Here is a 20,596-nt window from a genome sequence, read left to right on the forward strand (position 1 = left end):
CTCACTAGCCATCTGGGTGACATAAGGCATATCAGATTTTTTATTTGTAAAACAAGAATGCGATATTAGTGTAGGATTATCTTCTTCCTGCTATGAAACTTGACAACTTTATTTGCTCATTATATTGGTGTTTTAACCATAGATTTTCACCACCATTGGTTTTGTGTTATAATTGTCATATCATTAATTTATCATTGGATATTCTTTCTAAGTAATAATTAATATTTCCTCCATCAGAGTTTCAACTCAGAAACCAATTCATATCTACTTTTCAGAGTTATATCCAGAAACAAACAATGGTCAAGACTGAGGATTGCTTAATAATCACATAAATTCCCAATTTTAATTCTGTAGAAGGAAAAAAAAAGTTAATTAATTTATTATTTTTTTCTTTGTGATTGTAATAGGATCTGAAAGACAAATGTTATCACCTGCCCACTACAGTCTATTAGTTTCTTTTGTTAATGTTTCTTCACCATGTGAAATAGGTGGTAAGCAGAATAATGGCCCCCATGGATATCCATGCCCTAATTCTCAGAACTTCTAAGAATGTCATGTTACGTGGAAAGAAGAAACTACGTTTGCAGATGAAATTAAGGTTGCTAATCATGTGACCTTAAAATAGAGCAATTATCTTAGATTGGGTGAGCGCATTGTATCTCTCAAGTATTCTAAAATGTGAAAGAAGGTGGCAGAATGTATCAGTTTCAGAGTGAAGAGATTTGAGAAAGACTCAACTAGCCATCCCTAGCTTTGACAATGGAAGTGAGGCTCTTTCTAGAAGCCAGAAAGGCAAGAAAATGGATTCTTCCCTGGAGCTTCTTGGAGAAAACTCAGTCCCACTGACACCTTTTAGCCCCCTTGAACTCACTTCAGACTCCAACCTCTAAAATTGCAAGATAATAAATCTGTGTTGCTTATAGCCACCAAGTTTGTGGTAATTTGTTATAGCAGTAAAAGGAAATTAATACAGCAATACTGTTTCCTTGGGTATAATACAGTATAAAAGTGAAAGGCATCATGGATGTATTTCCATTCTTTTTATTATTTTTTACCTCCTAAAATTTTGGAGTCATATGTTTAAAAGAGACATTATAAAAAAATTTTAAAGCCAAATGGCATGAATAAGTTGCCAGTAAATACCTGAAAAAGTAGAAGAAAATAAATCTAAAATTAATAGGCACTAAAATTCACCTGTATCCACAAGAAGATATAACAAAGGGTTGTGATTTTCCCTGTAATTTTATAGGTAATTATGAAATAAAAATTTAAAATCAGACTAATTGCTGCCAAATTAGAAATCCAATAGAATGCTTTTCAGTAAAGATGAACTGGAATATAATAAAGATACTTGTGTTTGTGTATATATTTGAGAGAATATTAGGAGAGGTAGCATCACAGGGGGAGAAGGTCTGTGGTTGTGCACTCTAGTAAGGGGTGCTTGAAAGAAATGGGTGTGTATGTGTGTGTGTGTGTGTGTTTGTGTGTGTGTGTGTGTGTGTGTGTTCAGTATACTGATCAAGCAAAGAAAAGAGAATATACTTTTCTTTAAAGATTATCACAAAAGGCTCAATAATCCAACAATGAAATCGAAGTTAATGTTCATGAATACCCAAAGATTTCCTCAGTTGCTCCAAACAATTTGTTAAACTAGTCAAAACTCTTCTTAGAGTTTTGAAGAGGAAAACTATAGAATATGAATACAAATGAGCAAACAACATGAAACAAAAACCCTGTAGCAATAATGGATATTTTAGCACAGTTTACAAGTGGAGAAAGATAATAACCTGGTCAATTTATTGTAAAGATTTTAGGTGGCAAAACTCATTGAAAAAATGTGTTTTATGTGTTTAAATTACATTATATAAATAGACTTCCTTCTTATTTTTGTTGTCACTGAACTATTGCCATGCATGCTACATCCCACATCACTTAGGAGAAATTGATATATGTTACATTTTATTCAAATATACATTATATTCAAGTACAATATATTGTACTTGCTCATAAAATATGCCTTATTTGAAACTTTAAGTATAGTCATAGGAATGTCTTTTTTTATTTTTTATTAAAGTTTTTAAATGTTTATTTGTATTTGAGAAAGAGAGAGAGAGAGAGAGAGACAGTGCATGAGGGGGAGAGGGGCAGAGAGAGAGGGAGACACAGAATCCGAAGCAGGCTCCAGGCTCTGAGCTGTCAGCACAGAGCCGGACCAAGGGCTCAGCCCCATAAGCAGAGCCATGAGATCATGACCTGAGCCAAAGTGGGATGCTCAACCTCCTAGGCTACCCAGGTTCTCCAATACGAATACCTTTAAAACCATAAATGTTTATGTGAGTATTTTTAAATAATATTTTTTTTAATTTTTTAATGTCTATTTTTGAGACAGAGGGAGAGACAGAGCACGCACAGGGGAGGGGCAGAGAGAGAGAGGGAGACACAGACATCTGAAGCAGGGTCAAAACTCTGAGCTGTCAGCACAGAGCCTGATGCAGGGCTCAAACCCACAAACTGTGAGATCATGACCTGAGCCGAAGTCAGATGCTTAACTGACTGAGCCACCCAGGGGCCCCTTTAAATAATATCTTTAATTATAATCAGAAGAGTCACTCAGAATCCTTTGTTTCCTTATAACTGAAGGTAATCTCTGTATATACATAGCTTATGTATAATGCTTACGTGAATACGAAAACGAGTTACTAGATATTTGCTCTGTTACATGAAGCAAAACTAAACTCATTTTAAAGATATAAAATGGATAACAAAAGTTCTTGGTTTAACTCTTAAAATCTGAACCAAAACCAGGAACTTGTTTTTAAAAATGCTTTGAAACTAACTCAAAGGGAAAAAAAAAAAAAGAAGAAGAAACTAAATCTGGAATAAAGTGGAGAGAACTTGATATTTGAGAGAAAATGCAAATGCTAACAACCTAAGGGTGCCACCTGTCTGGCTTCCTTTAAAACCACAGAAATATGTGCTTTGCAACTGAATCCAGTCTGATGTTCATAGCTGAGAGGCCCCCACCCGGTGGGAGCAGGGTCCACTGGCAATCTTATTTCCCAAGCAGACTTCCCACACTTTTGGTGCCGCACAGGCAAGGCGGCGACAACAGATGGAGTATCGCTGTGGTATAAAAAACATTTGAGGGGAAACATGTGCAGATGTATTTTGGCCATGAAACTATGTGAAAGGTCTTACAATTCGAGAAATTAATTAGAAAACAGAACTGTTGTGCAGAATTTGAGAAAGTTTTGGCAGTAAGCAGTTATATTTGTAAAACCAAATAGCCACCACCCTTCTCTTCATCTTCTAAATAATAAATTTTATTTCCAGCGTGTTCCCTTTCTAATTTAACAAACTCATATCAATGTACTAATGTGAAATTATACAGTCCTTAAATTATAAAGCTTTGCTATAGGAATGAAGCTTTTTTTTTAATGTAAGTTCCTCATGTGTTAGACTTTATTCTTTTTAACATATTTGTAATTTCCATTTGTTCTAAATTTGCTACACCAGAAAACTTGGAAGTCAATAAAATCTATGGTTAAATCTATTAATTCTACTTTTAAAATTAGGCAATAATTTATAAGTTTTTATTTCCTGTCTTAATGAAGATTTGACTATAAATATTAAATCTAAAATTCATACTGATAGAAAATTCAAACTTTTTCATCATGACCATACAGTATGATGATAAATATGGGCTTTACATAAAAGAGACCATACAGTATGATGATAAATATGGGCTTTACATAACCTAAGCAGTGGGTTAAAAGTAATTGTTTTCATTGCTTCTTATTTATATAAAAGTTAGTATGTTTGGGGGCGCCTGGGTGGCTTAGTCGGTTGAGTGTCTGACTTCGTCTCAGGTCATGAACTCACAGTCCTTGAGTTCGAGCCCTGCATTGGGCTCTGTGCTGACAGCTCAAAGCCTGGGGCCTGCTTCTGATTCTGTGTCTCCCTCTCTCTCTGCCCCTCTCTTGCTCATGCTCTCTCCCTGTCTGAAAAATAAATAAAAACATTAAAAAATCAAAAGTTAGTATGTTTTATTATTCTTAATATTTGTATAACACCTCCAGTGTGCCAAGTACTACCTGAAGATATTTAATGGTTTTTTTTTCTTTTTGTCTTTATTTTTTAAAGCAATTTTAGGTTCATAGCAAATTGAGAGGAAGGTATAGAATTGTCCATACACCCCCTAAGCCAACACTTGCACAGCCTTCTCCATTATCAACAACATCCCCACTAGAGTGGTACATTTGTTATAACTGATGAACTTATCTGGACACATTATCACCTAAAGACCACAGTTTACAGTAGGGTTCACTGTTGGGGTATATTCTGCAGGTTTGGAAAAAAATGTATAATGAAATGTATCCACCAGTATAGAATCATACAGACCATTTTTACTGCCCTGGAAATCCTCTTTATTCCACCTGTTCTTCCTTCTCTCCTCTTTAATGGATTCTTAATCTTCACAATAACCCTCCAGTGGACATCCTTGATTCCATTTTGCTGGTGGGGAAATTAAACTTTGGACATGTCATATAAGATTCAAAGTTTGACCTATGTGACTCTTCAATATGTGTTTTTCCCAATTTCATGATGGATCTTTTCAACCAGGATTCAAATTACTGTTTTTTTTTCTTTCTTTCTTTCTTTCTTTCTTTTTTTTTTTTTTGTTTTTTTGTTTTTTTGGTGGGGGGCATTCTATGCTGTCATTACTGTCAAGATAAAATAAACTTTCCTTTCTCATTGGAAAATAGTTCTTTTGTCACCATGTTCATTGGAGATGATATAAGTCTTGCTTAATATTTTACAGCATCAGCTCAGCTATCAGATTTAAAACCCAGCTCTGACAGTCTAATGCTCTGTCCTGCTGTGTGCTAACATCTCTGTGCCTTCAGTGTTTTCATCCATAAAATGGGGCAATATTACTTCAGAGTTTTGTTTTAGTATTTAAATGACACAGTAATGTGACTGCCTAGCACATAATAAATGTTCAGTAAACGTTAGCAATTACTTTCTTCTTCTTATAAGAGATAGATAGGGGCATCTGGGTGGCTCAGTCAGTTAAGCATCTGACTCTTGATTTTGGTTCAGATCATGATCTCATGGTGGTGAGATCGAGCCCCACATCAGGCTCTACTCTGACCATGGAGCCTGCTTAAGATTCTCCATCTTTTTCTCCCCCCCCCCACCTCTCTCCCAACTCACACATACTCTCACTCTAAAATTAAAAAAAAAAAAAGATAGATGTAAATGGGTCCAGTAGTTTTAATACTTATAATCTCTTGTTCTTTCCAGCTATTGGTCTTTGGAGTAGGTTATTTATTTTTTTAATATATTTTTTAAATGTTTATTTTTGAGAGGCTGAGAGAGAGCGTGAGAGTAGGTTAAGGGAGAGAGGAGACAGAGGATCTGAAGCAGGCTCCGCTCCACACCATCAGCACAGAACCCAATGCAGGGTTCAAACTCATGAGCCCTGAGATCATGACCTGAGCTGAAACCAACTGTCAGATGCTTAGCCGAATGAGCCACCCAGGTGCCTTAGTAGGTTATTTAAAAGAAGATTCTAGTTATACTTGATCTTGGAAAATCATTTTATTGTTTGCTACAAAAGTGTTGGGACATGAGATAAGGAAATGTTCCATTTTTTTCTCCTTAAATTAACACTGATTGTTTAGGTATCTCTGGGAGTACTATAAAAGCTGAAATGTTGGCATGTTAGTCTATATTATTTATATTTTTATGTCAGCCTGCAAGGTTTGCCTGCTATAAACAAGCAAGTACAAGGAGTTAGTGCTCCAAAGGAGATATTCCTTTTCTAGCACAGTTAAAATTGAATCCTCAGTTAGTTTTTCACTTATGTTTTATTTTTATAACAAAGTATTATACAGATTATGGCTTTTTGAATCATAGTTAAATGTGATGGTTATAAAGATTTTTTTTTAATATTTATTTATTTTGGGGAGAGAGCAGGTGGGCGAGGGGCAGAGAGAGAGGAAGACACAGAAACCAAAGCAGGCCCCAGGCTCTGAGCTGCCAGCACAGAGCCCGATGCAGGGCTGGAACCCACAACTGCAAGATCATGACCTGAGCTGAAGTCGGACACTTAACCTACTGAGCCACCCAGGCACCCCTGGTTATAAAGATTTTAAAAATACAACAATTATAGATTTCACGTTAAAACAGGAATCTCTCCAAATATATACTTGGATTTTTTCAGAACTCTGGACTAAGTAATCATAAGCAGCAATTATATTTTTATATTATAAGTAGACGAATTCCTATTTTAAAGATTAAAATACTTAGGAATAAAATAGCTTCAAAGTTTTATTTATTTAAGTACAGTTATATTCACCATCTTATTTATTGCTGAGAACATTTCTGCAGAAATTTAGACAGTATATTATTAATATCAGCACTTTGTGGATGAAAAAAACACAGACAAAATAGAACTAAGTGACTTGCCTGAAATAACACAACTGTTTGTAAATAAATCCAGGACTGGGGCTTATCTTCTCGACTCAAAGCTTTTGTAAAATTTTTTAACACAGCAATAAGCAGAATTCTATTCTGATTATATGTCCTTCTGCTACCAGAATATCTAGTATGAGTCGTTTAGCCAGAACCAAGATGTTCTCATTTTCAATAAGTCTGCACAACAAAGTCATTAGGCATAACTAACTGCTATCACAGCCATCTGTAAATGGGCTTTGAAAGAAACAACTTTGATACTGTAACAGAAAACATCACAGAGGCAGAAAACAGTATTTTATTTGATGAGTTTAACTATATCTCAACTAATAAATTGGCTGTCATTCCTGCCCAGTATAGAGATAAGGGGGACGAGGACATGTAGATGCCCTTTTTGGCTTGCCAATTTGCAATTATCCCATGACAGAACACAGTTTTACTATGATTGATGAAACATTTTAGGGGGGAAAAAGGGCTTAAATGGAAGAATTTTATTAGGTTTTAAAATGACACTGCTAACAATAGTGCTGGGGAAAAATAAACATGAAAACATTTTAAGTAGATAGCAGGAATGCAGCCTAATCCAAACTGCCTAGAATGTCCTTGCTGTTTTCACTTACTTTTGCATCACATATGGGGATGTAAACAACTTAATTCTAAGGTTATTGTTGCAACCTTTTCTGCTTTGTACTTTGATCAGAAATAGTGTCTGAAATAAAAATGAGAAACCTCTAAGACTTCAGTGGCTTGTCATAAAAGGATGCTATTAAACATAAAAAAAATGCGGTAACTGCATACTCTGAGCTAGAAAAGCACTAGAGTGATAAGGAAATGTACATTATACAGTAATATCAGGATCACTCTGATCTTGAACATTCATTTTCAAGTTGGACAAAGTTTTTGAATCAGTCTCCCTTGCTCTTAAGTATTCGTATCTCAAGTTATATAATCAGTTTTACCATCCCATATTGGGTCAGATCACTGGTCCAGAAAATAAGGCATCAGGTCTTTTCCCAGAGTCGGTACTATTAGCTAAATCATCTTACTGCTCAGTGTACCTAACCAATGGTATGAGGCTACAAAACTTATGGAGGAAAGCAATTTCTAACTGACCCTTAAGGCAATTATTTTAGGGCTAGAAGCGTGATATTTGATTACACCTAGTATCATTTTCAATTTAAATAGCTATAAATTACTCACACCTTTTTTTGAATAGCAACAAGTTTTAAGTCAAGGAACTCTTCTGAGAATTGAAGAAATGTCCATATGTTTATTATATGCCCCATAAAACAGCATTTCTTTAAATGCTTTAATTATTTCTTGGGGCCGTGATTTTATTATGTGTAAATTTATTTTTATTTTTTCTTATGAAGAGATCCCATAAAACAGTCAAGTGACCGATGATTTGAGACCAGCCAGACATAAATGATAAAATAATAGTTTTGTGATATGCTGTATGATTAAAGCAGATGTCATATTTAATTTAAATTTAAACCAATGTCATATTTAATCCTGATGATATGAAAACTATGAATACAAGATTTATTTTTCACAGTCCCAAAGTAGATCTCAAATATCCAAATCCAATTAGAGGGTTCTCTGTTGCTAAAGAAACTTCAGAAGGCAAAGAAAGATAATCTTGGCAGCACTCTGGAAGTGAGCCTACTCCTAAATAGGCAGGATCAGAGGAATTTGGGATCAGGTAGGAAGGACAGGTACACAAAGGAGCAGAGTGGGGTTAGGGCAAAGGAAATATGGAGGAAATATGAAGGAAATTGTCCACTGAGCAGCCTCTGTTGTGGTTTGAACACTAGTATGATTTATACCTCTTACAAGCACCATACCAAGTTTTAAACAGTTTGTCAGTAGGGGCACCTGGGTGGCTCAATAGGTTGAGTGTCCAACTTCAGCTCAGGTTATGATCTCGTAGCTCACGAGTTCAAGCCCCACGTCGGGATCTGTGCTGACAGCTCAGAGGCTGGAGCCAGCTTCAGCTTCTGTGTCTCCCTCTGTCTCTGCCCCTCCCCTGCTTACTCTCTCTCTCTATCTCTCTCTCTCTCTCTCTCTGTCAAAAATAAATAGACATTAAAATTTTTAAACAGTTTGACAATAAAAGGTGTGTGACATGCTCAGGTATGGGTGCAAACAAGAAGATTCCAAATTGTGATCTCCTCATTGAACAAGCATTTGTTGTGTATCTCTTATGTACCAAATATATACAAATGCCCAAATATACAAATATCAATAATTTATGGTCTTTTTCCTTGACAATCTCACAGTTTAAAATGAAGGACCTATTTGTAGAGAATTCATCAACTTACAATAGCAAAATATGGGAATCTTATTTTAGTATTCATAAAATATGAGACAAGCTTTTCTGTATACCATAGTTTTGCATGTCAAGTTTTCTTAAGGGATGGTAAGCTTCTGTGGCAACTTTTCTCAAGTAGATTAGTACCATATTTTGCATTAACCAAAATTTGCTATTTGATTAGTTTTATGTGGCCATAGATTTTTAAATATGCCCTCACCACTATTGTACTTTATTTTGTACATATTGAGATATCTGTGAGATTTACAAGGATGTGTCACCAAAAAGATGGAAAAACCATTGAAATTAAATTTCTGTATTCTTTTCTTTCAACAAATAAAAACTATGCATGTTAATTTACACACACCTGTACATATATGTATAGATATATTAGTTTTAAAGCAAAAATACATAAATGACATTTTAGTATAATTTTTGAAGAATGTTTGATATGATTTATGGCAAATATCTAAAGAAAAAGGTGTCATTCTGACATTGTCAAGATAAAGTTTATGCTTGGATGGACAAGACAGGGAGAGAAAGAATCAACAATATCTTCAATATGGTTCTGCACAAGGACTTGTGAAATAATGGTGTAGATAAAAAGAACTTGAGGGAGGCAAAATGGTTGTCATCTTTGAAGAGGAAGGTAATAAATTTAAAGTTTCCATAGTTAATTTAGGGAATTGTTGGGAGACTTTAGGAATATCTAGTAGCTATTGAATTAAAATGCAGAGAGATCAAGCGTGGAGGGAAAAAAAAAAAGTAGGAGTGTCCCCAGGGGTAAAAGATGAAAACACAGAGTGAATGTAATCTCTGAGAAGGACAAAGGGCTGCTAACTGAGGCATTTTAGGGATGCATTAAATGTTTATTGCAGATAGCCTGCAATTCTGCACATGCTTTGCTCTCAGGGCCCTGTACTATGATCAAGGGATTTAAAAAATGAGTGTTAGGCTTTGACCTACCAAAAATTAAAAAATAAGTTAGGTTTGAGCATTAAACAAATACTATTTTTTAATATCAACCAGTCCAACATCAAGATGCACCTATTGGCTGGTAGAGAAATAAGTTTTGAGTTTTTTGCCACTTCTTTCTCAGCTATTAATACAGTCATATATCTAGGAATGGATAATAAAATGTACAAGAATAGGTGAAGTTGGGGTCATCAATGTAGGCATCAGGAAAGAATATTACTCAGACACAAGACAAGCAAAATCTTAGTTTAACTAAAAAAAAAGAAAAAGAAAAGAAAAAAATACAGACAAAACTGATAGTTTTCTCATGTCAGTACCATTTGTCACGCCTAAATGTGGTAAATATTGAGGTCACAGTTACAATCACAAGTTATGGAAGGCAGCATATCATCATTATACTATGTACAGGTGGATGACAAAAATAAATTTTGTCAGGAGGAAATTCTTGCTCCTCTACACCTATTCCTGGTACTCATCATCAAATCCATATTTTTGTGCTTGACTAAAATTAGGTAACCACATTTCTTTTCTGCAGTGTGTTTTACTTGCCCACTGTACCCTATTCTCACCTTGATCAAAGTAATATCAACTCTATGAACCCTATTATGTCCCTAGTATTATTAGTTTTTCATTTCAGTAAATATAAGAACCCTAATTATCTCTTAATTTACACATTCATAATCATACAGTCATCATCCAATTGCATTTATATATTGTAAGGTTGATTGTCCACCATTATTATACCTCAGTCTAATCTTCCTCTGTATTGAGGCCTGTATACAAAATACATTACTATTTGATTAGAACACTATGTTGAATGTTTACTTGACACAGAATACATGGGTGGGTGATCTAATATCTGAATCCATGCATTTCTACAAATGCTTTGCACTCCCATGAGCAAAAGATTTCTTTAGCTGCTTAGAGAGAGAACAATATTATCAGTTATTTGATCCCAGTAACTGACACATGCTACCCCACTGTCTCTCAGTTATGTTGGTGAGGATCTGATACTATTCTAATCATTTTTCCTTTGTTAACTGGTGACTTTTTTTGTATCTAAGAGCTTGTAAGATTTTTCTCTCTATCATTGATTTGATTTTCCCCTTGAATATGTATTACTTTAATGATTAGAAACAAAAATCAATAAAACTAGTTTCTCAAAACGTATTTCATAACCATCACTTAAGTACCAGAAAGATTATACGAGTATTATTCATCTTTACTATTATAGTTAATAGATACAACAGAATGAAAAAAAATTAGAATCATTGATTCATAATCTGAAATAAATGTATGAGGATTTTTATCGCACCCTCTGCGGCCAATGAGCAAGAGAAGTGGTTTCCAGTGTCTAGAGAAATAAGATGGCTTGTTTTCTTTCTGTTTGCCTACTCTGCTTAGACTTGGTTTTGCTTATTTGCTCTAAAATGTGTTTTAATAGCTCTGACAAAGGGCCAAAAAATGATCATAGCATGAAATGGGAACATTTTCGTAAGTGCTACATTTCCTTCAGAAAATAAGTAAATGCAAAAACAGCAACAAAAACCATTCTATACATTGGAAGGGGGATGCATATCCTTGGCAAAATTCCCGATCCGTATTCGAAGGCATACTTTTCCTTTCAAAAACCTTGAAATGATACTTGTTGCTTCAAACCTTAATATTCCCAAGATAAGTACAAACCGAAGACAGTCCATAATTGAGGAGGCTGATAATGATGATTTTTCTCGGTTCATTAGAGCATTGGGATGAGAAGAGTATTAATTGCCAATGCCACTGGACACACACAAGCCCGGCAGCCTGCCATGGGGGAGAAATAGAAAAGAGAAAAAAACAAACAAAAACAAAAACAAAAAAAAACCTCTCCCATTGCTTCACCGTTGACATAGAGGCCCTGTTTCACAAGGAATCACATAATAGTTATAGTCATTTTAGTGTTCAAATTTACGGAACAATACTGGAGATCATGACCAGAGGGAAAATGTGTGTAAGAGTGATGCGCTCTTAAGGTTCTGTGGCTTTCACACTGTTAGAATCCATTTGAGTCCCGCCAATATCTCAAGTGCTTGGAAAAGAGAACAATATTTTTTCTTTTTTAATTATTTTTTTCCTGACTGAGATCAATGGATTAAAAAATGGAATAGAAACTAAAATCATGCTCAACTGCTAGAAAGCCAGTGTCTTATAAACCCAGTAAAACTTCATTATACAGAAAGTAATACAATTATGTGGTTTGTTGCCAAAAATGTGTCATTACCTGGATACTCCACAGCACTCTTGAGTTTGGAGAATTAGATGCCCATTAATTGTACCTTGTTTGGAAGAACACTTTATGGGGCGCCTGGGTGGCTCAGTCCGTTGAGCGTCCGACTTCGGCTCAGGTCACCACCTCGCGGTTGGCGAATTTGAGCCCCGCATCGGGCTCTGTGCTGACAGCTCAGAGTCTGGAGCGTGCTTCAGATTCTGTGTCCCCCTCTCTCTCCACCCCACCCCTGCTTGTGCTCTGTCTCTCTCTGTCTTTCAAAAATGAATAAACATAAAAAATAAATCAATTTAAAAAATTAAAAAAAAAAAAAGAAGAACACTTTATGACAAAGTACCCGTCACTCTACACTGCAGAGATGTAAGATAGAGCCAGGTAGTCTTCAGTATAAAAACTGTGTACAACAGATTTTCTTTCTAAACTGCATGATTTAGCCCATCAGGGGTTTAGTTTCATCATACATAAAATAGAAATAATAGCGATCATTGTGTTATTGTAACAATTAAATAAAATGAGCCATCCAGCAGGATGCATGAAAAATGTTTCCTCTCTTCTTTCAGATTATTAAGATACAAATCATGCTAATCTAATTTTTAATGTAAGCCCATGGTAACAAAATGAGTAGCTAACCACCAACCACAGGAACAAGTTGCCCAAAAATATGCTAAAAGAGGATTTTTCTGGCATATGCATCTGTGTATTATTTTAAACTCCTGTGTGGTTTTCAGGTAAGCTGGATTGAACCACGTGGAACCCCAAAGTTTTTTCTGGCCAGCACTGGGAACAAATATAAATTAAAAGGCTTCCTTGGTCCTTGTCCTCTACTCTCACATCCTAACCTCTGGGCTGTATCACTCAGTTGGTAGGAAGATCAAACCCAAGTAAAAACATATAAGAAACAACAGCAACAACAAAAGGAAAAACAAGAGTGCAGGAAGGTGACAGCAACACTCATGAAAACCATGGAGGTCAAAGCAGGTTGAGTCAGGAGAGCGGGCCTACCCAAAGAGAAGTACAAAGACAGCAGGCTTGTTTCTTGCACTAGAGCTGAGTAAATGCCAGGCTCTTGATTCTGATGCATCCCCTGGAAGAGGAGGAAGCCTTGTGTTTTACCTGGCGATTAAACAATCTATGGCTATATAGTTGACTGCCCAACTGTTAATACTCCTTTCTAAATGTCCTAAAGGCACCTCAGTCTTTCCTTGTCCAAAAGCAAACTCTCTCCTTAGCCCCTAAGGAAGCTCCTCCTCTGCCTCCCCCTGTCCTGGTAAGTGGATCAGTTTATCAGTGAAATTCCTCCAATTTGGAACCTGCGAGTCATCCCTACTTCCTGTATCTCCAATTAACTCATGTCCTATTAGTCTCCAATCCTCACCAATGTTTTAAAAATTATTTTATTATGAAAAATCCAAACACACAAAAGTAAAAATAATAATATAAAGAACCACATGTAACCATTATCCAGCTGATACAATTTTTTTTTAATTTTTAAGTTTATTCATTTATTGTGAGAGAGGGAAAGAAAGCATGAGCAGGAGAGGGGTGGAAGGAGAGAGAAAGAGAGAATCCCAAGCCAGTCCCATGCTGTCAGTGCAGAGCTTGATATGGGATTCAATCTCATGAACTGCGGGATTGTGACCTAAGCCAAAACCAAGAGTCATACGTTTAACCAACTGAGCCACTCAGGTGCCCCTAGTTAGGTCTTCATGTCTTGTAGTGTTCTGTTGGGTCTACTTGGATCTTAGCTATTTTTCCTTATATTTCCAAAACTGTTTTGAAATTCAAATCTGGGGCGCCTGGGTGGCTCAGTCGGTTAAGCGTCCGACTTCAGCCAGGTCACGATCTCGCGGTCTGTGAGTTAGAGCCCCGCGTCGGGCTCTGGGCTGATGGCTCAGAGCCTGGAGCCTGTTTCCGATTCTGTGTCTCCCTCTCTCTCTGCCCCTCCCCCGTTCATGCTCTGTCTCTCTCTGTCCCAAAAATAAATAAACGTTGAAATTCAAATCTAATCCGATTTCTCTATACATAAACCTGATGATGGCTATTATCTTACCCACTGAATATAGTCCCAAATTTTTAGCAAGTGTTTTCTCAATTCAGGCCACGCCTACCTGCACAGTTTCTTGCTCTTCATCTCTACCCTCATACCCAGTGTTCAACAATTTAGCTCTCCTATAAAGTATGCTGTTCCTGCAGGCTTCCAGACATTTGGGGAAGCTCTTTCCTTTGAAAGGATTATTGGGGGCTCCTTTCGTTTAAATTCTTTTTTTTTAAGTTTCGTTTTTTAGTTTTGAGAGAGAGAGAGAGAGAGAGAGAGAGAGAATGAGTGGGGGAGGGGCAGAGAGAGAAAGGGACAGAGGATCGAAACAGGCTCTGTGCTGACAGCAGTGAGTCCAGTGTGGGGCTCGAACTCATGTACCGTGAGATCATGACCTGAGCTGAAGTCAGACCAACTGAGCCACCCAGGCACCCTAGTTTGTCTAAATTCTTATACTTCATTGCCGTTACCAGCATCCTCTCCTCTTCTAAACCTTCCCTACAAATAACCTTCACCCTTCTATCCTGAAAATTTGCCCAGGAAACCATTCCCCTGAGTTACCACTGCACTGCTAAATACCTCTCATATTTGTTACACACACTACATTCTAATAATTTGGGCCTTTGTACATCTTCTCTCCAGTAGCCGTGGATCCTGTTATGTAACAGGCTATGAGCACTCCTTTGTGTGTGGAGTGCTCAACTCAGTGTGTTAGACATGAACCACTGAAAATTTTGGCCGAAAAAATGTTACTATTTCTCCTTAACGGTTTTTATAACTTTTAAAAATTTTATTTCCCACTTAATGGTGTTACAGTGAACTTTTCAAGTGATACTCTAATCTAAATATTTATTTTATTATGCCACACAAAGGATTCAGTATAGAGTTCCAGAGAGTGGGTAGCATAACTGGTAAGTTGATTTGAACAATGGAAATAAGAGCACAGAAGAAGCAGCCTTCTGTTTTCCTATATGATATCCACCCAAAGAAACTTTCTCCTTGAGAATTAATTATTATGAAGCTGGACACTGGAAAGCTTAAGGCTATTTAAATATTTCACATTTGTATATTACTTCACAAAGATAATTTCTTGCCTATCTCCACTATCTTGGGGGAAGTGAGGAGGTTACTTCCAGATAAGTGCTATTTTACGAAACAAGATTTGACTGGGACCATTAGGGAATTAGTCCTTATTGTATATCCAGTCCAGAAGATTGGGCGAGAGATAACAAAATACTTTTATTTCCCAATTCTTGATAAGAAAGCTAAAAGGTCAAGTGCTCAAAACCACACAGTAGAGAAAGACACAAAACTCATTGTTAATCTCTTTTTTTCTGCCTATTCATAATGTCACCCAAGACTTTTAAAAATGTGTTGAGGTCCAATAACATATTGCCATGTTTAATTTACTTTTAGAAACATAATCAGTTGATATAGTGTCTCATTTTCTTGGACTCTTACCAATACCTCAGACCTAGTGAGTCCTTTTTCTCTGTATTTTTGCATATCATTTTTCAGCTATAGGCCACAAGGGATAAAGTCTTCATCGTTCTCTATATTACCAATAACTGATCTGAGAGCACAATTTCTTTTAAAGTTAATATAAACTTCTCCCAGTATGCTGTAAAAGGAGTCAAATTTTGAGATAAAAATTGAAACTTTTATTTTAATAAGAACTCAATTATATGCTCCTGTGTTAACTTGCTTTAGAATGTGAACTCTGACAGCAGGGCACATATCCTGACTTTTTGATTAATTTTTACTTATTTCCCAGTATAGACCATATTCACATTTGGGAACTAGGAAACTCCATAAATATTTGAGTAACTAAATGATTGAATCAAACCTAGTGTTATGAGGTATTTTTCTTTTACTTGATTTAGATGATTGTGTTCAATCTGTGAGCTACTCTCAGTTAATTTTAATAAACTAGGCTTTTTGTATGTGTACATAAACAAATGTTTGCTCTGTGAGCATATATGTACATATTGTCATTAGAGTTGTGTAAGATATCTCTGTTTACAGAATAAATTAATAATTAAATACATACATGTTAATAAAGTATTAACTCTTCAGCCCACTTTATATAAAGCCATTCAAAATTTCTCTGACTTTACTGTCAGATTCTCAGCAATTTTTCTCAACTCCTCCAGCCTCCATATGCTTTAGCTAAGGGTTGACAAATTGTCTAGCCAAATGCTACACATGAACTAAGTGTTTTAAAATGCTTTTTGAATTTTTAAAAATGTTAATCCTTTAGGTAAAGTATGTACTTCCCAGTATCACAAGCCATACCGCCTTCTGTTATCTGACACTTGGTGGAGTCACCTACCTGGCCTATAGAGTAGAGAGTTTTGAGAGCTCAATCTTTGTTCTTATCTATCTCTGAGTTGTTGGCCTCTCAGGGGAGTTCAAAACTCTTCTCTTGCTGCTCTGTCCTATTTATACAAGAATAAATCAGGTATTATGCTGGGGGTTAGAGCTTTCAGTGAACAAGGGATTAGAGAGCGGTGTCTATTAAGGTAAGGTAGAAAGAGGCCTGATGCAAATACACACACACACACACACACACACACACACACAAATCTAGGTGCAAGGCCTGGCCTAGCCCTGCTCTAGATATTAGAGACAATGTTCTTGCTTCTCGAAGGCTGACTGGTTTTTCTCTTGAACTGATTTTTTTAAGCAGTTGAAATGGTAGTATGCCCATTGTAGAAACTTAGGGGTGTGCTCAGAGCAAAAGACACTCCAAAGTGCTTCCTTTGTTTTAGGAACAGGCCTCCCTTGGGCCTAGGAAAGGAGTCTAACACAGACTCCTACAAGTCTTACCATGAAATAAATCTGAATTGTAGGACATCCTACTAGGCATTAAGATCTTATATTTGTTGAGCTTTGGACCTCATCGTTAACAGTCAAGATCAGGTCTCAAATATTCAAAAGTCTGTTCACAGAGATCTTTTTTTTAAGGGAACTGTATATTTCCACATCATAAAATGAAATAACACCATCTTGTTGATATTTCAGCTAACTTAAATAACATGTAATTCCTAGGGGGAGAAATGTTAATATAATGGTACCATGTAAAGCCATATACAAAACTAGATATTTTGCATCCGAATTATGTTTCAAATAAAAATGCCTCAAGGGATGAGTGGTTATCTTTGTGTAATGGAGTTACAAATGATTTTTCTTTTCTTTCTTTCTTCTCAGCGTTCTTTCAAAGAATTATAATGAGCAGCATTAAATTACTGAAATTTTAGAAACTGAATTATGGGAAAACTAATTTCGAGAACTTAGAGATTCTCTTTTTGTAAATTATTTATTTATTTTTGAGAGACAGAGTCTGTGTGAGATTGAGAGAGAGAGGCAGAGAGGGAAAGAGAGAGAGAATCTTAAGCAGGCTCCTCACTGTCAGGGCAGAGTCCAGTGCAGGGCTTAAACTCACAACCCGTGAGATCATGACCTGAACTGAAATAAAAAGTCAGATGCTCAACTGACTGAGCCACCCAGGTGCCCCTACAAATATCTTTATTGTTATAGATGGGTAAGGATAAGTGATTTAAACTGGTTCCCACAGTTTGGAAGCTCCCTCTACACAGAGAAGGGATGACATTACATGCTAATGACCAAGTAGCTGTTAAGAATCTTAAGCAGAGTGCAAACAAATTTCTAGCAATTAAAATGGTAGGAGTATTATTTTTCAAATAATAAAGACATTAGCAGCCTGTATATACTGCTTAAAACATGCTAGGCTCTACTCTAAGCATTGTTTGAACATCAATTTCTTTAATCCTCTTGACAATCTTCTGAGTTAGTCACAATGTATTTTCCATTTTACAGTAATCTTTCTATCACAGTGACTAGCACATAATAAACACTCAATAAATGGGAGCTTGTTACCACTATGAACTCTTTTTATAATGTATTTAAGAAAGATGAGATCATTTCAACATTCAGAATGGTCCAGGCTTGAATCAGACTTTGCCACTTATTGTTTGTGTGCCTTTGGGCAAGGTAATCTAACTTTTTATATTTCAGTTTTGTTTGTAAAATAGGAATAATGTCTGCATCATAAGGTTTATGTGAGGATTAAAATGTGTGTCAGATAATGTATATGATGTGTTTAGTATGGTGCCCTGGTTCGTTGGGAGCCTTCAGTGAATGGCAGTAATGTTAGTCATACACCCTGTTTTATAAGGTCTTCCGCTGGAGGCTCCTGGGTGCCTCAGTCAGTTAAGCTTCCAACTTCATTTCAGCTCAGGTCATGATCTCAGGGTTATGAGATCAAGTCCCACCTCGGGCTCTGCACTGAGTGTGTAGCCTGCTTAGATTCTCTCTTTCTCTGTCTGTCTGCCTCTCTCTCCTTCTGCCTGTCTTCTCCACTCACACTATACTCTGTCTCTATAAAATAAAAAATAAATCATAACAAAGGTGTTCTCCTGAAAACCACAAGGCAGCAAACTGCCCTGCAGTTAGGTGGGAGTTGAAAAGACATCAATGACATTATTTCCTTCTCTTTCTATAACATCTTTTAATAGTTCCATAATATGGGGGCACCTGGGTGCCTCAGCTGGTTAAGCGTCCGACTCTTGATCTTGGCTCAGATCAGTCTCAGGTTCATGGGTTTGAGTGATAGATGACTTTTACAGACATGACCCATGACTCTCTTATGCTCTGTTCAACCCTAGCTCCCTACCTGGATCAATACAGAAAGTTTGGAAGGCCTCTGGGGTGGTGGAGTCATTACATTACACAGGACACCCTGTGTCCCTGAACCATTGATTGTGGAAAAATTACCTGAACACTAACCGTGGTGTCTATCTAGAGCAGTCAATAATCTTTTTATTGTACTGAGCCATTACATGTTTGGATACATTTATAGCAGTTAGTCTATTATAATTAATATAATAATTCAAAATGACAAAGCATATAAATGGGATTTGCAAATCTTACCTGACCTGTCCATAGTAGTCATTTTTGAAAAAAGAGAGGAATTCATCTTTAGTTGTCTGCCATATGTTAACTTCTATACTTATATTCTTAATGTTTGAAAATGAGGAAGTGGAAATAAAATGTAAGTTAAAGATGAAATGCAGGGGCTCCTGGGTGGTTCATTCGGTTAAGCCTCCGATGCTTGATCTCAGCTCAGGTCATGATCTCACTGTTTGTGACTTTGAGCCCCACGTCCAGCTACACACTGGCAGTGTGGAGCCTGCTTGGGATTTTCTCTTTCCCTCTCTCTCTGCCCCTCCCCTGCTTTCTCTCTCTCTCTCTCTCTCTCTCTCTCAAAATAAATAAACTTTAAAAAATAGAATTTGAATAAAGTTTCCATTTTCCTTCTGAAATCACTACCTCGATATCTTTCCATCTTGCGAAACAGACCCATAATTCATTTGATGAATTCTTATTATACATTTTGGCATTTTTAAATAATTCTCATAGAGGCAGCAGGATGCAACAGTTAAGAGAACAGGCTTTGGAACCAAACTACCTGGCTCTGCAAATAAATAGCTGTGTGATGTTGGCAAGTTACTTTTCTCTCTAGTCCTTACTTTCTTCAGCAGTTAGCATAACAATGGCAGCTACTTCCTAGAGCTTATGTAAGGATTCAGTGAATTCATATTTATAAAACAGTTGGAAAATTCTCCAACTCTTAGTCATCACTAGATGTCTGCAATAGCCTGTGTGTGAATTAAATGTTAAACAATTCATTCTTTAAAAAGAAAATAAATTTGGTTTGATAGAAACGGGGGGTAAAAATCAAAGGCATTTTTCCAACTTAGTTTTTACAATTCCCTCATGATTTTTCTCTATGTTCCCCAATTAGGCTTCCCTGTACCTTCAGAAATGTTTCAATGACCTTCTGCTTGCATCTTTGCCCACCATTCTGCCTTCCTGTTAGTGACCTTCCTGCTCTCTACCCAATACTTATCTATCCTACATTCACTTCAAGCTCTTCCTCTGTTTTCACATAGCTTTCTCTTCTGTGTCTTCATGTCCACATTTCCCATATAATTTATTTTAAGGGTACCAGTCACTGGATTAGGGTCCACCTAATTCAGTATAACCTCAACTTGATTACATCTGCAAATGCCCTGTTTATAAAGTCATAGTCAACAAGACACAGGGTTAAGACTTGAACATATCTTTTTGCGAGACATAATTCAACCTACAGCAAGATTTAGTGCTACCTGAAAATACTTTCTGTCTCCTCCAGCCCCTCATGATCACTATGGAAAAGCACATACTTTTGGTTTTATTTACTTGACAGATTATATCAATTTGCTTTCTAATTTTTACAAAAGGCTTATGAACCTATATATTTTCTGATAAATTGTATTACAATATTTTAGGCAAAACCTTGGACCATGATATAATTTTTTTGTATTTGTGTACTCTTCTATAGGACAATAAAATGCACATAGTAATGAATAAAAATACTAATGAATAAGTGAAGAAACCTAGTAATGTGAAATTCTTCTAGGGAATAAGTAATAAAGATAAATGGTACATGATTAGAACATGTCAA

The 20,596-nt window shown here is 36.3% G+C and overlaps 1 protein-coding gene across 1 annotated transcript in view; it reads left to right on the plus strand.

Moving 5' to 3' along the window:
* The window catches only part of ADGRL4 (adhesion G protein-coupled receptor L4), a 108,058-nt gene that overhangs the window by 36,624 nt on the left and 50,838 nt on the right, over positions 1-20,596 (plus strand). The gene's annotated exons all lie outside the window — the stretch shown is intronic.

Source organism: Lynx rufus, unplaced genomic scaffold (assembly GCF_022079265.1).
Source record: "Lynx rufus isolate CCGP_SWC_20201006 ecotype Redwood Valley unplaced genomic scaffold, mLynRuf1.p SCAF_2, whole genome shotgun sequence".
NCBI lineage: Eukaryota > Metazoa > Chordata > Mammalia > Carnivora > Felidae > Lynx > Lynx rufus.